Source organism: Anas acuta, chromosome 5, assembly GCF_963932015.1.
Source record: "Anas acuta chromosome 5, bAnaAcu1.1, whole genome shotgun sequence".
Lineage (NCBI taxonomy): Eukaryota > Metazoa > Chordata > Aves > Anseriformes > Anatidae > Anas > Anas acuta.
In genome coordinates, this window is record NC_088983.1 from 13,926,466 (window position 1) to 13,944,667 (window position 18,202).

Sequence of the window (18,202 nt, forward strand, 5' to 3'; positions counted from 1 at the left end):
TTAAGAATAGAGGTGCTTTTGTTTGGGAGCAAGTATATGAGATAGGAGTGTGGCTGCAATGCCTGAGCTTGAGCTATGCCACAGTCCCATGAGACATTAGGGGCTGCACTGGGTGGTGCACCAGTAGGACTGCAGTTCATGCAGCACACCCTTTCCTTCCATTCTCCATAAATCTCCTTCTTCCCTCAGCTATGAAAGAGCTGAAGCATACTCCAGTGACCAATTATGGTTACTAATGTAGTTACTAATGAAACTAGAGGAAATACTTACCATGAAAAATCTTTGAGACTACTCCACGAGTTAACTCCCCACTAAGTATTTCCTCTAGTTTCATTAGTACCTAGTACCTTTTGTTTGTACAAAAGAAGAAGGAGGAGATGTTATTTGTCCCCATGTTTTTCATGTTGACACAGCAGTATATAAGGGGCCTCTGTTTGGAAGGTGCTTCTTGACTTGACCTGGGAGGTCATAGGCAAACAGCTGATAGGCAAGCTTTCATTAGAAGTGAATGCTTATGATTTTGTCATTAAGATAACTATCCAGCAAGTTACCTCTCTGTTGCAATATGTGTGATAATTGATATCTGCATCCGCACTGCTTTGTTGCAGCATAATAATAGTCTGTCTTAAACCTATATGAAAGGTTTCTCTTTGCTAAGAGTATCAAAATAAGCTATTAGATAGGGACAAATTCTGAAATCAAGAGTCAGTTTTCCTTCTGTCTGTATTCAAAGGTCTGACAGTTCGTCGCTGAAATCCCAGAATAAGGTCATGTTATGTAAATAAAATGCTATTTTTTACTTCAGTCATATTGATATACCAATGATCCACTAATGTCTTTGAGCCGTGAAAGGAGATGGGTTTAAGAGAAAGAATAAAGTTGTGGGGAAGCTCTGTGGTAGTTTGTCAGTGTTTTGTGGTGGGTAGTAACATCCAGATAACACTGCTTTGCCCAGTGTTCACATGGCCAAAGGTCTTCTGTTCATTAGTTTGAAGACATCATCAATGTCTTTGAAATTAACATACAGAGGAAAAAAAAAAAAAAAAAAAAAAAAAAAAAAAAAAAACAGAAACAAAAAACAAAACCAAAAAACAAACAAACAAAAACTTTCTTTCTCTCTACCTCTTATTTAATGGAATAGTTCTTTTAATATGTAGGTAAATAAAATTTAGTTTTAATGACAAGTTTTACTGAAGTTAGCCAGAAATAAAAGAGGCAATGTTCACTGCATTGCTTTAACTGATGTGGTTTTATGTTATCCTTCTACACTCGTGGCTAATGTCTAATGATGTTTAAATGTTGGCAGTTTTATTATGTTGATTTAACAATTATTTATTACAAATCTTTCTGGATTCAGAGGGAGGGAAAGCTGTAGTGCACCATAAAAATAGAGACAATAATAAAAGAAATGCAAAATTTATCTTGCAAGAATACTTTTTACTATTAATTTTATGCATTATTTACACTAATAGTAAAATACACAGATTGTATCAAACTGGGAGTGTTGATACATGAGTAGCTGCTTTTAACAAAGGTACAGGTATTAATTATCAATTAGCAGAAATTGCTGCTAATAAGACTGGGGGAGGGGAAGAGAAAAACTTATCAGGAAAAGCTGACACTTACAATGTTCTGTAAATTACCAGTATTTTTTTTTTTCCTTCTGCCTTGGATGATATGAAAATAAGTGTCAGGAACATAATTACTAAATACATCTAAGATACAAACCCTTTTGTTGTTCTTTTAATCATTTGAGGGAAGAATATTAATTCCTTGGAAGATTTTTGCCCTTTTCTACAGATAACAAGTAAAATTAACTAACAGCTCAATTATTTCCTTAATGAGGTAGCTCCCCTCCCCATCGGCATGAATTCAGTTTAAATTTTTTTTTTCTTCAAATGTCTTCTACTATCAATCAAATATCTTTTCAGTGCATAATCAAGAAATCCTACTAGAAGGAAAAACAAGTTGGAGCTGATGTCAACTACAGTGGTTTACTTATAACCGCTGCCTGTCATGCATGCAGCCATACTAGCGATTACAGGTTGACTAACATAAGTACTTTATAACCAAGGTAGTAATAGAGGAGCCAAAGTTGAAGACTTTTATAAATATTTAATCATTTATTCAATATATATTGCTTACACCACATTTGAATACATTGTCCTTTCCCAGCTGTGAGTCTTTGATGAGCAATTGATGGACCGAAATTTGCTTGCTTAACTGTTCTGTGAGTAGTTGGAAATAAGAAATGTGATACAGATATGACAACATCAAAAAAAGCACAGAAATGATACAGAGACAAATTAAAAAGCTATGCTCGCTTAATTGCTTATTCATAATATATGTTTTCATTGTCCATAACTAATGTCAAATAGTGCTTAGAATGGCAATTTGCATTTATGAAGGAAGGAAACAAATATGAGAAAACAAACAAACAAACTACACTTCCTGGTTTACATACAATATTTCTACAAGTCTGCTTATCCAAGAACAACACTAATTCATGTTAGACATTTTGGCCTGAAACTGTCTAAATATATCCTGTATCTAAGAACTACATCTACTGTGTGAGTCTTTGCTTTATCGTGGAAGATAAAGTTTGAGAAAATCTTTTGCTTCTTGTGATTTTGTCATATTTCAGCTCACCAGATGAGAATAACAAGAAAACGAAGTTTTATTTGTATATTTCCACTATCTTCTGGCAATCAGATCAGCTGCTCACCTTATAAAATAAGGAATAAGGACTACATATTTTGTCAGTAAGAAAGTCTGCAATAAGGCAAGCTACCAATTTCAGAGTTTATACAGTAAGATAAAAATTAAAGCATTTGTTTATGCACAGAGATGAATTAGTGCAATGAAATAATAATAGTATGGATTATTTATGGAATGTACACTGACCTACTTGTCCTTGGGAGGAGGCCTGCAAACAAGTATAAACCCAGTTATAGCATAACAATATCCTATTTTACAGCTGAAACAAGTCAGGCTTCTTGTGTATGGATAGTCAGTAGCAGAGTTTATGCAATTCAGTGGTGATACCATGCATGTAAAACAATATGTTAAAAACAGCAAAAATTGTGTTTTTTTTTTTTCTTTTTTTTTTTTTTTTTCAGAATTCAGTAACCACAAATAAGCCATCATTTCTAGAAAAATTAATCAACTAGCCTCTGGCCACAAACTTCAAGGGATGTATCAGCAGGTAAATTCCACCCTACCTAACATAAACGTGTCTATCTTTCACCCATAGTGAAAACTTAAACAATATGAAAAGAAAGTGTCTTGCTGTGGGACCTGTCTTCTGATGATCTGATAGCCTAAACTTTAAAAGCCCTAAAGAAAGGGCTTTCTAAAGAAAACCTTACTATGAAAGCATAGTCTTTTACATTGTTTCTGTGAGTGCATGCAAAGTTATTGAATGTACATGTACAATGTACATAATTTTATTATACATTCATTGCAAGGAAAATAGTATCTGGAAAAAGCTTCTGGATCAACACTCTACCGTGTATCTTAATAAGGTTTACCACTATGAATTTTAAAATTAAGAAGGCTTGAGGAAATTTGTGGCAGGTTGTCTGGAAAAATGATTTTGAAACAACTGGAAATTAGTGTTGTGTTTTTTTTTTTTGTTTTTTTTTGTTTGTTTGTTTGTTTTTTTTCACCTAAAATTAAGTCTGATATATATTTCTTTTATTAACAGGACATATAGAAACTCCTTAATTTTCAGAGTAGCTTTCAGAGGTCTCTAAGCCTGATGACAAGGATACATTGAACATGTGCAAATTCTTCAATAAATATGATATAGTTTTGTATTTGTGATGATACTAAATATGTAGTTTTGTTGGCTTCAAAATTTTGGAGATTAGTCCTGTGTGTAGTCCTGCAAGAAAGCAGGAGAGGGATTCCTTTGTCAGGGAGTGTAGTGATAGGACTAGGGGTAATGGGTTTAAACTTTTTTTTTTTTAATCTAAAAAAAAAATTAAAAAAAAAAACTAAAAAATCTAAAAAAAAATCTAGATTTAGAGAACCTATTAGGAATAAATACTATGAGAGTGAGGCACTGGAGCAGGTTGCCCAGAGTAGCTGTGAATGCCCCATCCCTGGAAGTGTTCAAAGACAGGTTAGATGGGAATTCGGGAAACTTGATCTAGTGGGAGGTGTCCCTGCCCATGGCAGGGGTGTGGAATTAGGTGATCTTTAAGGTACCTTCCAACCCAACCCAATCTATGATTCTATGTTTTATGTTGTATTTTCACACTGTCTACCAGTGACCTGTGAATAACATTAGTGACCTGTGAATAACATTATTGGATTAAATTGAAATTGATATTTAGGAAGATGTTAGTTCTTTATCTTTCACTCTTGTGGGATGTATAGCTGGATATAAATAAATAGTGATAGTAGTGATAAACAACAATAAACAATCATGGTTATTATTCATTGTTCTACATACCCAACATTTTGTATTAGGATATTGAAGGATATATCCCCCAATAGATTCAGGGAAAAAAAATACTTTCAGGTAAACTACATAGAAAAATAATGAACTTCCAATTTGTATCTGTATAAAGCCATGCAGCTCTACTATCTCAGAAAGTACAGAGCATAGTTTGGCCCCATATGTGCAAAATATTTTTATAGCTTTAAAATTGGCATCTAAAAATGGGTTAAAAAAAAAGACAGTTGTTCTTTATACTTCTGTTGGAATAATCAGCAATACGGTTTTATCTTTTTTTTTTTTTCCTTATTCATCTTTCCATTAAACAAAACAAAAAAATTATGGAAGGAGGAAAGACTACTTCACATAAACAAGAAATAAGGTAAGGTTAGGTGCAGATAGGCAGGGACAAAATGTTAATAATGTGGAGCTGTGTACTCTGGAGAATAGTCATTCCTCTTTTGATTGAAGATGAGGTGCCAGAGGTGGTTTGTTATGGTGCTCTCTCATAGCTGTAATGAAAGAGAGAGATAAAAATATATATACATTAGTGGGAGCAATGACCGGAATACATTAATGAAAGAGAGGTGATTGACCTAAGAGGTATAATAGATAGTCTCTGTTTTCCCTAAAAGAGTCTAGACTTTGATAGCTTAGTAAAATGTTGTCTAGGTAAAATAATATGCAAAACCTGTGTACTCTCAAGTGCCTGATTAATATATTCATAGGGACTATAAAAACATATGGGTTGAGAAGGATGCCAAAAATTAAGCATCTATGACCCATACCAGAATGGCTTCAAAAGTATGAGATCATCTGAATGCGTCACGTAAAGACAGTTTGTGTCATTCTGAAAACGGCCTTTTTTTTTTTTTTTTTTTAACAGTAGTGTAAATACATAATTATAATAAGCAATATCAAACAGCTGTGATGGGAAACATACTGGAGGCATCAGATCCAGAAGCATCTATACTGGATGACAGCCAAGTGAAATGGGTTTCTTTCCCCTCTCTCCTACTAGCCTTTCTTTTCCCCTCCAGTGCAAAATGAATCAAGGGATTATTTGTTGAGATTTTCCTAATGTTTATTGTTTTCTCAGTGAATCAATGCAACAATGGCTGAGGAATCAAAGAAATGAATTCCATTCAGATCCAAAAGAATACAATTCTGACCTTACTGGCTTATCAGGAGCTGATTAAGGACAAACTGGCCCATAAAACTTCACTACTGTGGCATGCTCTGCTATGGATCTGGTATTCAGTTCTGGGTAGATTTTTTGGTGCCTCAGTACACTGCATGTGAGTAAGCTGGATATGGCAATAATTGCTTTCTTCTATCCATTTCTGGAACTATCAATGTATATGCTGCCTTTGCAGCATGAATGATATCATGTTATATTACTAGCCGGTATTGACAGAGTCTCCTGGGTACCAAAATATTTTTGCTACTTTTTCTACTGGCATCATCAGAAGCATCAATAAATGTGTAAAACGGGAATAATGCTAGATTGTGCTATAAAAAGTTCAAATCCAGTAAATCAACAGTGAGACTCCAAGAAATAATTAAATAGTATGGTGGAATTTGCAGATCTCCTGCAAAGGTGGGTGTTTTCCAGGAGTCTCTAGGAAAAAAGCAGGATTCAATAGTTCACAGTTCATCATGGGTAAGGCTTTCCTGATTGTCATATAAAAACTAGTGATAAAAATTCCAAAGGAACTCATCTGAATGTCAGACCCAGCATGTAGTCGATAAGGCTCAGTTATTCAGTACTGACACAGCATGGCAAAGCTATGAAGACATTGCTCATTTCAACTTCTATTGCCAAGGTTGGGTGCTTGACATCTCCATCAACAAAGGATGAAAATGGAAGAAGAAATCTGAATCACTGTCTTCTGATGAGGATGGTATTCAAAATGATTCCTTTGTTTCTTCCTTGCAATAGGAGGCTGTAAGGAAAGAATTAAAGCAAGCTTAAAACGACAATGTGGTGCTCTAGCAAGACATAAGTCACTATACAGTCAGCATCAGCACCAACAGCAATGACCATGTTCACTTCCTGGGAGCAATTCAGTCACTTCAGACACCTCTCTTCCCTGTCGTCCTCATAATCTTTCTACAAATATTCTCCTCCTGCATTTTCCTCTCCCCAACTCAGTCTGCTAAAGACCCACCTATAGAGTACATATTTTCCATTTGCTGAGTAAGCAACCCTTCTCTTGGGCAGCAATTCTCTCACTCAGCACTTCCTCCTCAAATTCTTTCAGCATCAGGCTCCCACCCACCCACCTCAGTTACTGAAGATAACTATCATCCTGCTATTCAATTTTATGCAAGTAGATATATACACTTTTTACCTCATTTTTTCACATTTTGTTTTTGGTAGGAGAAAACAAACAAACAAGCAAGTAGCAATGTGCCCATTGCCCTTCCAAGTGAGCTCATGTGTTGGGTCTGTCTGGGATGGAGTCACCTTTGCCTGCAGCAGCCCACACAGTGCTGTACTCTGCACTCGTAGGTGGAACAACACTGATATCACTCCAGTGTTGTGTGTATTGCTGTATAGTGCTGGCACAGCATCAGGACTTCATCCAAGCCCCCAAGAGCCAGCAGGCTGGAAGTGGGCAAGTGATGGGGAGGGGACATCACCAGGGCAGCTGACCTAAACCAATCAAAGGGATATTCCATAACACCTGATGTCACACTCAGCAATAAAAAGGGGGGCTCTAGTGGGGGAGAGGACTGTTCCTCCTGAACAACCACTATGCATTTTGAGGCCCTGCTTCCCAGGACATGGCCGAACATCGCTCGTTGATGGGAAGTAGAGAATATATATATTTTTCCTTCTCTCTGTGCTTTCATGTGGACTTATTGTTTCTTTTGTTTCTTTTTCTCCCCATTCCCTTTTCCTTTAATTAAACCATTCTCACCTCAAACTTCGAGCTCTCTGTGTTGTATTTTCTCCCCCTTCCTCGTTGAGGAGAGGGGGAGTGAGAGAGCGGTTGTGGTGGAGCTCGGCTGCCCACACGAGTAAAACCACCACAGCTCAGCTACCTCAGGAGTGTACCTGTATGTGTATCTTCTTCCTGATGAAGCATCTAATCATCTCTTTCTGGAAGCAAGTGACATCCATATGTTGAATGATCTCTATCTCTACTTGAATAAGTATCTTCCATAAATATGAGCAGGAGCTCATCCTTGCTCTGTTTCTCAGAAGGGGCAGACATTCATCATTCAATCTGATCCTACTACAGTGCAAAGAAGGCTGAGACTGTTTGGGCTGCTATCAGTACAGAAGCTGTGGGTATTATTTCCAGAATAGGCAATTTTGTAAACCAGCATGGAGAAGATGTTGTTAAACGGTCTGCCACTTCAGAAAGTTTGGTCTATTCTGGTTTGAAATAGTTGTTAGTTCCTGTTAAGGGAGACGTGTAGGTCTCCATCACACAATTTTCCTTTAATTCATTCTGTGTTGCCTACCAGTGTAATGCACACTCACCATATCTTTAAATATGAAATTCTCACTATCAACTGACAACTCTCCAAAATCCTCTTTCATCTATATGTAGCCACAGTCTGATTGCTGAAAGTAGCTTCAGGCTGTCCTATGTGACAAATCATTGCTGGGCATGAATTTGATTTTGTTATTACATTATAGACCATACTGTTCTCTTGTTCCTATTTATTTTCAATTCTGTGTGCACCACTTACTTAAGTGGAGATACTTGAAATTTATACTTGTGTACACATTAACACAATCCAAGCTGCTATATTTTGTGCTTCTTTTCGTCTCTGGACCATGGTCTGGCTAACCATAATGTACTGGTGATGATATTAGACATTGGAAAGCTATTGATTCTGCCATTACAGGCTTTGTATGGGAATAAGTACAACTAACAGAGCCACTACTTACAGCACAGTATTATTTTTATTTGTACTATTATGCAGCAGTTTCTACTCTCATAGAACCATTTAAGAAAAGGCCACACGTTTCATATGATAACTGCAATGCCCTAGGCAAAAAAAAAAAAAAAAAAAAAATATTTAAGGGTGCTTTAATGTTTTCTTAACATTATTTTAGCATTTTCAGACCCCAAGCATTTTTTTTTCTAATCAAATGCAACACTGCAGAACATGAGATTGTTTGTGCTTTCCTCCTATCAGTCAATGCACAAACTGAGAACATTCAAGTCCTGTTTTCAAACAGAGATGCATTAGTGGGAAATAAGAGCTGATTGCCCTGCTGTCCTGTGAAGCTATCAAAAGCTGATGAAGTATTTTTCAGTCATCCACAGAGCTGACATGCTCTGGATCCCAGTGCATTAAATAAATCTAATTATGACACTTTAATAAAATATGTTAAAGGCGTTTATTTGAGGCCAAAGTCTGAAAGCAACACAGAACATGTTCCAACAATAAAGCTCCTACACCTGGATGTTAACCTCTTCAATGCCCTATGGACATATGGCTTCAGTCCAGGAAAGCAGCACCTGTAGTTCTCTGTGAATGTCTGCCATACGTCCTCACGTTGCAGAGAAGTTAAGTATGACAAATTTAGCAAGTAGAGAAGCACAGTGACTCCAAACATGCAGAGTTTACTGGTGCTGCAAGTTCAGTGAGCCAGTAGAGAGTACACAAAATTGTTCACTCGCAGTTTGCTTGATTAGAGAACTGGGTTTGGATTCAGTCTGTTCATGTCCTTTGTTATTCACTGTTCCCAAATACTCATGTGAGCAAAGCTATGTTCCTACAAACATCCACAAACAGCAGATTTGGGCACTTGCCAGATGCATATATTCAGAAAACAAAACCTGTTTTCTGATAAAATGACATTCATTTTGGGAGAAAGCAATAGCTCACAAAGAACAGATCATCAATATGGGAACAGATATAATACCACGTGACTGGTCACAGCACTCGGCTAGAAAATCCTAACTACTAAATGATCAACTGAATGCTTATGCTTTGGATTGTTCAAGGCTTAATTGAGCTGTCTGCAGATGAGGAACATGAAGAAAGCTATGTTCTTCCCTCTGCTGTTCTCAAGGAAGGGAATTCTGCAAAATGCTTTTGAACTAGACTAGGCTTCAGCCAGTGGAATCCTGGATTGCTTTACAGAAAAATAAAATATTCCCTGTGAGTTTAAATTACAGAGCTTATTTTAATTGTATAGATGCCATGCCACAAACACATAACAATTCTGGGGTTTCAAAATATGGGGGTACAAGATGGAATGTTGATGTAGCAACAGATTTTTTCCTATCTTAGTGCTAGAGGGAACTGAAATTTAGAAAATTAATATGCATTTAAAAATCCCACGCAAAATGTAAAGAAAAATATTTTATTGTGCTTTTTCTGTGCCAATATCACAAAGTAATTACACAAATGCTTAGTAAATTTCACCGCCCTGCTGCTTTTCAGAAAGCAATGTTAAAATTTACCAACAACAATTAACATCCTTAAATTTGTTTAGTTCTGTTTATGAGTAAAAGATTACATCTGTGGGGTTATTTTTTTTTCAGCCTTTTATATACCAGTATTTTCTTTTTCTATTTCAGATGGACATTGCTGTACCTTTAAGTACTATATATATATATATATATATATTAATAGTCTCCAAAAAATGTGAAGCCTTGTTTGCAATCAATGCATATTCCCCTTTTGTGTAAGAATAACAAATGTTGATAGAAATAGCCATTGGGTTTGCAAAGAACCCATTTCATGTGTCAGAATAGTTGTGCCTCTTGTAGATGAAATGTCAAAAGCAGGCAGATATCTCAATGTGAAATGACCTTAAGAAAAACCCGACCTCGCCAAAGATGACCTTTTTCCAGCAAGAAACATTACAATTACAACCATATTGATGCTGCAGCTTCAAAAACAATATGCTTTTCTTTCTTTTTTTTTTTTTTTTGTATTTTTCTGTCTTGGCATCCTATGTATTTTAAATAAAGATGTACAGTAGTCCACTTTATGCTGTTTCTCTTGAGATGATTTATGGTCATGGGTTTGTTTTATAAGTGTACACATACACAGGGGCATGCATAATAATATTTTCATAAATATAGATATACATAGAGACACACACATAAATATAACTATATACATTCATAGAGGATCAAACAAAATTATCCTAATTTCTCAAGGGGCCTAACATTTTTTTGTGTCCATATTACATTAGTAGAATGTATTACTTCCTGTAACTGAATTAAATCTTTTCACAGTACCTTCCTTTTCTGAATTTTTAACAAATCCCCATGGCCTCACTTTCTTCAAGGAAAATATATGTCTTATCAATGTGTTAATCAAACTGAAGTGTTCAAGGTTCTTTTAAAGTAGCATTGAAGAATTATTCACATGTAATAGTGTATGTGTATGCATGTGCCATGGCTGATTACTGGCAAGCAGTTTCTCCTTTAGACTAGGAAAACAAAAAACAAAACCCCCAAAGATCCTTTCTTAAGGATTGAAGGTGTACAATTCCTCTTTTTGTGAGTGACACAGAATCTCAGTCTCAGCTTCTGTTTTAAAGTTCACAGTGATTAGAAATTAAAGGCTGAAGTTCCTATACACTAGAGATCTTGAGGAAGGCACCAGATGTTCTGAAAGTTCTCATCTGTGTACACAATGATTAATGAAGTACACAGGGGTTTTGGAGGTCAGCAGTGTTGAAAGTTTATCCAAAGTCTGCCCATAAAAACCAAACCTTTTCACAGTCGGATCTGTACATCCTTGTAACACCCAAATCTCTCTTTCCCTACCCCTAGACAATGCTTTGTCCTTCCAGATACTGTTCCCACCTCTCTGGAAGATGCTCAGTTGATAGAAGGGTTTGGGAGCACCAAACATGTCCTCTTAAAAACTGTATTGGGAAAGGACAATCTCAGATGGTCTGAAAGATGGTTATAGAGTAATCTTCCTTCCTTTCTTATCATCTTCTGGCAGGGATGTAGAAGAGAAGTTGCTTCAACTCTCTATTTAGGTGACGTTTCTTACATTTATTTTTCTTCCATCTCCAGGCCATATCAAATAACTTAAATAATGTTGAAATAATGGGATGGATTTTCTTCTGAAATCATTAAACCAAACTACTAGCATGACTTTGAATTAAACTTTCTTTTCTCAAATCTGATTCTGAGCAGAAACTACAAGCCACAGATTTTCTTTTGCTGTATTTACCATTGGGTCTTAGTAAATTGTAATTATATCTCATAGTGGCTATGCTACTACATTGTGAAACTGCCAGTAACTGCTAAACTTGAATTTCTTAGTTTAATCCATAATGTCAGCTTTGGTAGCTTTCATTTCTTTCAGTCCCCTAAGCTTCCAAAAAAGTACCCTCTATTGTCTTATATGGGACAACAATTTCTTCTAAAATGTATATCTGAAGACTGTTTCTCTTTATCCTTGAAGGTCTTTATGGTACTCGGTTATTTAATTCTTGCATAAAGTAACCTTCAGGTAACATATTTGTTTAGATTGGCATTGGTTTTAAAAAGCAATTAATTGCTTACCAGAGTACAGTTTGTTGCAAAATGTTTTTTACTGAGGGAATTTGGACCTCTCAGTGAATAATCCAACCCAGAATACTGGCTAGTAGTAACCAGTAGCCAGGGGGAGTCTGCCTGGAGAGGAAGATTAAGATAGGAGAGGAAGATTAAGGTAGCCAGGGCAGGAAGGTTGTGGCTACACTATCATCACACAATAATTTTGTTTTCTGCGTATTTTCATCTTCCTCATTGGATGATAGCATTTAAATAAGTTAAAAAAAAAAAAAAAAAAAAAAAAAAGTGGGATTTCAAGGGAATTTCAAGAGGACAATGAGATATTTCCGCTGCAAAATTTATTTGCCAAAATCACATGGTTCAAGTACATACATGTATGTGTCTCTCTACCCACCAGATCCTCATTGTCTTTAGTTGACCATTTCCTTACTAATCTTATCATTACTGGCTTGCATGTCACCAACATGAGTGATGGCCTGATCTGGTTAGGCTGTTGAGGAAGCCTTTCTGCTTTTAAAGGCTGCCTTTTTAGCCTCAATAAAGCCCTGCACTTCCCTGCTTAACCATAGTTTTATTCTCACCATTTTACTTTGTTTTTGTTCTCAATGATACACAAACCATCTGTGCCTCTAACACAATGTTCTTGAATAGCCTCCAGGCTGTTTCTGTGGTTTTAAAGTTTTTACTTTGCCCTTCAGACTGCTGTTAACCATTTTTCTCATAGTTTTAAAATCTGCCCTTTCAAAGTTTGTCACTTTGTTATTCCTGGGAGGAATTGTCTTCTATTATGACACAAACCCTAATTGTCCAATGATTGCTGTTACCCAATGGAGTTCAGTTTTGTAGAACTAGAAAGCCCTTGAACTTAAGATACTTAAAATAAATAAGTCAATATTTAGGGCTCAATACAGTTTGATGAAGAGTGCTTCTGAATTTCCATGGACTTTGTGAGCACTCAGGAGTTCACAGAAAATGCCCACTTGCAACCAGTAACAAGCTTCACACCAACTCTGGTATTTCAGTAATGTGATTAGACTGAAGGAGAAACAACTATCTAATGATTACAACACAGTTCAGAACATGAGAGGTTTGAATTCAGTGGTTGCTGAATGCTGATACCCAACTTTGTGGTTAGGTATCAGCATGACACAAGTTACTTGAGTAAGATAACTCCTGGAGTGAACTCTAATGTGGTCCACTGACTTTCTTCTTCATTGTCATGTGTCCTCTGAAGGTAATCCAGCTGATGTTTCAGTAAGCAATATTTAAACCTTATCATGTGGGACCATGGGAAGCACTGGACCCATGTTGCCTGCTGTCTGTTCTCTGTTAGCCTCATAACGACTTGGCAAGATCAACACAGACACAGTCCTCAGACCAGACCCAGAATCCAGTGGCACACTGGAAAATACGTGTTTAAATACAGGGCTTTCCTGCCCTTTTCTCTTAGGAGAGAAATTTGGGTTTAGCTGAGAATTGGCTTTGAGATGGCAGTGGGGGCTGCTCACTGCAGGACAGCACAGTTACAGCCCCCGCCATGGACCGAGGACAGTGGCAGTGCCCCGATTGGGATGTATGAGGTTTCTCAGGAAACACGAGGCATACAATTCCTGTTAACAGAGGCATCTCCTCGTGTGTAGGCATCACATAAACTGCCCCCCATCTATTTATTATTTATTTATTTATTTATTTATTTTCATAGTGCAAATATATGGCGTCACTAAGTCATTGTCTACTGTACTATAAGTGGCTGAATACTACAGTAATTAACCCCTTCCTTTCTTATTGTCTCCAAATTTTAAAACTCGTAAAAGCAGGTTTTATAATTTTCTCCCAGTTTTCTGAGGATATGTTGTGGTCCGTAATTTTTCCTTTTGCAGATTAACTGGGTTAGGACATGATGATTCTTCTAATTAGTACTCTGCTTAGCTCAGAAATGTATTGACTAAGGTAGTAGATTTAATCCGGAGCACTGCCCTACAGATCTCATTGACTCAGGCATCCTAAATAAGGGGCAATAGGAGCATTCACATAGGAGGAAGATGATTTGGAAAGCCACCTGAGCATCCTGGGCAGACAAGAGGATGTGAAGGGAGAGGTGCAGGTATGCACACTTGAGCAATGACCCCAGGACATACAGAAAATTGACTACTGTTATATAATAAAGCATGAATCACTTGTGTCCTCAAAATCATGTTATGTGCCTGGGATAAGGCAGCAAACACATGTATTTTAATAGCTATCTTAAGCAGAAAACAGAAGACAAGGCTAGAAAGGGAGAGATAAGGTGGCATTAGGAGACCTAGCTTCACTTTAGAGGAATGTTGACAAAGACAGTCTTGCATCTCTTTTAGTCCCCAGGGAAAGTGCATGTGGATGTAATTGATCCAGTTTTCAGCTATAAGTCAGTCAACCCACTGTATTTAATCTGTTTATCATTTTCACTTGCTTTTGGTAGTTTCCAATGAAATTGGCTCAGCTTTCTTCTGAAAGTTCTTTGCATGAACCTTCTTTCCTATCAAAGTGCGTATGTTGAAGAGAAACAGAGTAACTGGGCATGAAATACAAAGAGAGAAAATGGGAAGGGAAAGGAAGAAGGAAAGGTAAAAAACTGAGGAAAAAAAAAAAAAAAAAAAAAGAGAGAAAATAAGCCAGAGAAGATAATATGTCAGATTCCAAAGATGTGTTTTTCAGATCCTTTTGGCCTTGTTATGATTGCAGTCACAACAAAGAGATCTGTAGATCCTTTTGATTTGATATGCAGAGACAAATCTCATCCACTTCCATGCAACAGGATATCCAGCATTTACTCAGGGATAGACAGACAGGGTTGTACAAAACTGTTAAACAGAAGGAGAAGATGAAATAGAAGAGAGAGAAAGCATTGAAAAAGCCTAAATTAGCTAGTAAGGCAAAATGGCAGCTACAAAGGCAAACAACAAAACAAAACAAAACAAAAAAAAAACACACAAAAAAACAGTTTTTATACCCAATTCAGCAGCAGCGTCTTTTCCAAATCCACACGTAAATGTGCCTGCACTCTCAGTGTATATGTGTGCGCATCTGCATGTATACCTTTTATTCTAGCTCTCTAATGGTGCTCTAGGATGACAGGAGACAGGAAAACTTTGGTTATACAGCTGCTTTCCAGTGATTTCCATTAATTTCTCTGTTAGATTTTATGCCAAATGTTCTGATTTGATCAAAGATATACATATAGGACTAAATATAGGATCTAGGTATCTAACATGAAGAAGAGAACAGTTCACTTGAGATCCAGAGAACTGCTTAAATGTATGTGGGAGAAAAGGAAGGCAAAAGAGGAAGAAAATGGTAGATATGAAGAAAAAGATAGGTCAAAGGCAGGTGAAAAGAGGATCTTGAGATTTGTAAAGTAATACAATCATTTTCATAATGGAACAGTGAGTTTCAGCTACTTTTCTATGCAATATTCTGAGGAAAGCAAAGAGTGCCTTAATCTTCAGCAGAAATCCCCTAAAAGGGTAGAGCAGATGTACTGCAGTATCCAAAGAAAGCATTGTCTTCTGTTGTTTCTATCTGCCTCTGTTCCCAGGCAGGACTTAGGTCTGTGTAAGGAAAGCAAGTTATAAATATGAAAACCTTTGTATTCCACATGACTGGATATCTGTGGCTATTGGCACAATGAGTCTTTGGTGTCAGAAGAACCCATTGATACTGAAAGAAGAAACAACAATATTGTCACATGCTAGAGACAGAATTGAGAAAATAACCAAAAAGGCAAGAGAGGAAGACTCTGAACAAAGCAAATACATACTTAGAGCACCTCCACATTATTTTTATCACATCATACCTTTATACTACAGTTTTATATATTAATGTTTCCTTAGGTTGGGAGTTTTAATCTGTTCTGCTCTATCACACAGTTATATCCACTCTGAACTCTTGAGAGTATCTCTGATTTCTTTTATGTATATAGTAATTCTCCATTTCCTTGAGACATAGCCAAACTTCTCCAGTCTGTAGAAAAGGATGATTTCATCCAATTGATTTATATTTTCCCATCCTGACTCTGTAGTCAGTTATATTAGACCTCTTTGGCCAATCTCTCACATCTTTAGTTTTAAGGTGCTGATGTTAATGCAAAGACATTTTTATATTTTTGATTTATAGCTAATACCAAAGACATTATTAGCCCCTTTTAGGTTAAGTTCTGAGGACCTCTGTTCTCCACTCTGAGGTTCAAGTGTTACTGATGTGACCTTGGGTAAATTATTTAACCTCTCTGTATTCTGGAATGGATTTTTATCTTCCCAGGGTAATTCAGAAGAGATTTCAATGAAATCTGTGGAATTTCAGTATCAAGAAAGAAACTTCAATAGGAGACATTCACTCCTCTGTATTCCATTTTTCATCCCCGTGTCATTATTGTTTCCTTCAGTGCTTAATTTGTTTATAAAACATTTTAATTTTCACGTGAAAGGTAAGGTACTCTGCAGATATAAATTATTCTATAGCTTATTGCTTCTGGAGTGCCACTTTTCTGCCCTTATGGTTTCCTAATAATAATGCCCTGGAAAACCAGCACAACTCAAAACAGTGTCCTCATCATATTACTGTCAGTGCCAGAGTTTCCTTAAGGACAATGCTCAGGGAGCAGGTAGAATGACAGCAACAAACTCAATACTGAACTCTTTGGTAACTCTTTGCTTATTACTGCATCATATGAGATCCATTCTGGGACAGACCAGGTTCATCTTCTGTAATGCTCTCTGTTCAGTAGCAGCCAATCCCTTACAAAGAAATGAAAAATGAATAACACTGCATTGTATTTATTAAATGTAGCATGACGTGATCGAATGCAAATACTTTCATGATTTCATGAAAGTAGAGAATTAAGTTTTCTAGCTGGTTGGACTTTGAAAGAAAGAACAAAAGTAGTGGTTTCTTTGCCTATTCCTAAAGAATTTGGATTTAATCGGGTTGGTGCACTGACAGACATATGTACCAAACTGGAAAGTGGGTTTAGATGTTATTGTTAAAAGAATAAAGGTTACAATAATTTTTTGGTGATGTTGTGGCAACAAGCTGTCTGGACACAGTCAACCATAAAGATGATTGAGATTGGAACTTGAACTTCTGTTTGTTTTTCAAGACAAGTAGCCAGTCTTTCAATTATACCAAACTAAAAGGAAATAAAAATAATAAAAATAAATAAATAAATAAATAAATAAATAAAATAATAAAAAAAAAGATAAAATAGGGATAGAAGGCTGGAAACAACTTGGAAGATTTAATTTCATATCTCAAATGAAGCCAGGCTCTGAAATCATAAAGTGAATACTTGGGAGCTGGGTTTTATTTTTTTCTAAGAATGCCTAAATTATATCCAAGGAAAGCCAAGCTACATTAAAAAAAAAAAAAAATCTGAACAGCAGCCTTTCAAATTTATTCAGACTAATGAGCTAGTCTAAATTTTGAGAATACTAATTCACAGAAGTCGGTTCTGTGGTGGGAGAAACACAACAAGGTTGTCACAGCCTGTGAACAAAGTGAATTGGTTATATGACTGACAGTAAAGATTTCTTTTAACATCAGTAAAAGGAGGCTGAAGTGACAGGTAAGAGGACAGATGCAGAATTCTGCAGCACTCGGAGAGTTTGTGTACTATCACTAAGGGACAAGTTGACTTGATACCAACTTAATAGGCTCAGCAGGGGCTAACGGCAAAGGAATGGAGACTGTAAATGGGTGTAATAGGGCACCTATACTGTATCAACATAAGCACGAAAACTATATAGCCGCTTTTGGCTGGGGAAATTAATCACATTACCTTTAAAGTCAAGCTTGTCTTTTAATCTAGGACCTGCTCAGTATACAATATTTCACAGGAAACATGCACAGAATTTTAGTCACTTTTACTCATCTCAGAAATGAATTTAGCATCATCACCAGGCAGCTTAAATTCAACATCACCTCTGAGAAAATGAAATACTGAAGCAAAACTATAAATGGAAATCTTAAAACCAAAGAGGCATAAGCAGGCATGCAGCATCTAACATGCTGCATAATCTGCTAGCAAGGATGCTTGCATAAAAAAAGGTGAAGCTTCCACACTTTTCTTGTGCATGGCAGGTCCAGTCTGCAATGAGCCTCTAAGACTGTGCTGGCTACTACATTCAGCACCAGATGAATTAAAACAGGAGATATCTTGCCATCAAAAATAATTCTACAGTGGGAAAAAAAATCCTGCTGTGCCGCAAGTTGACCTCTTGGA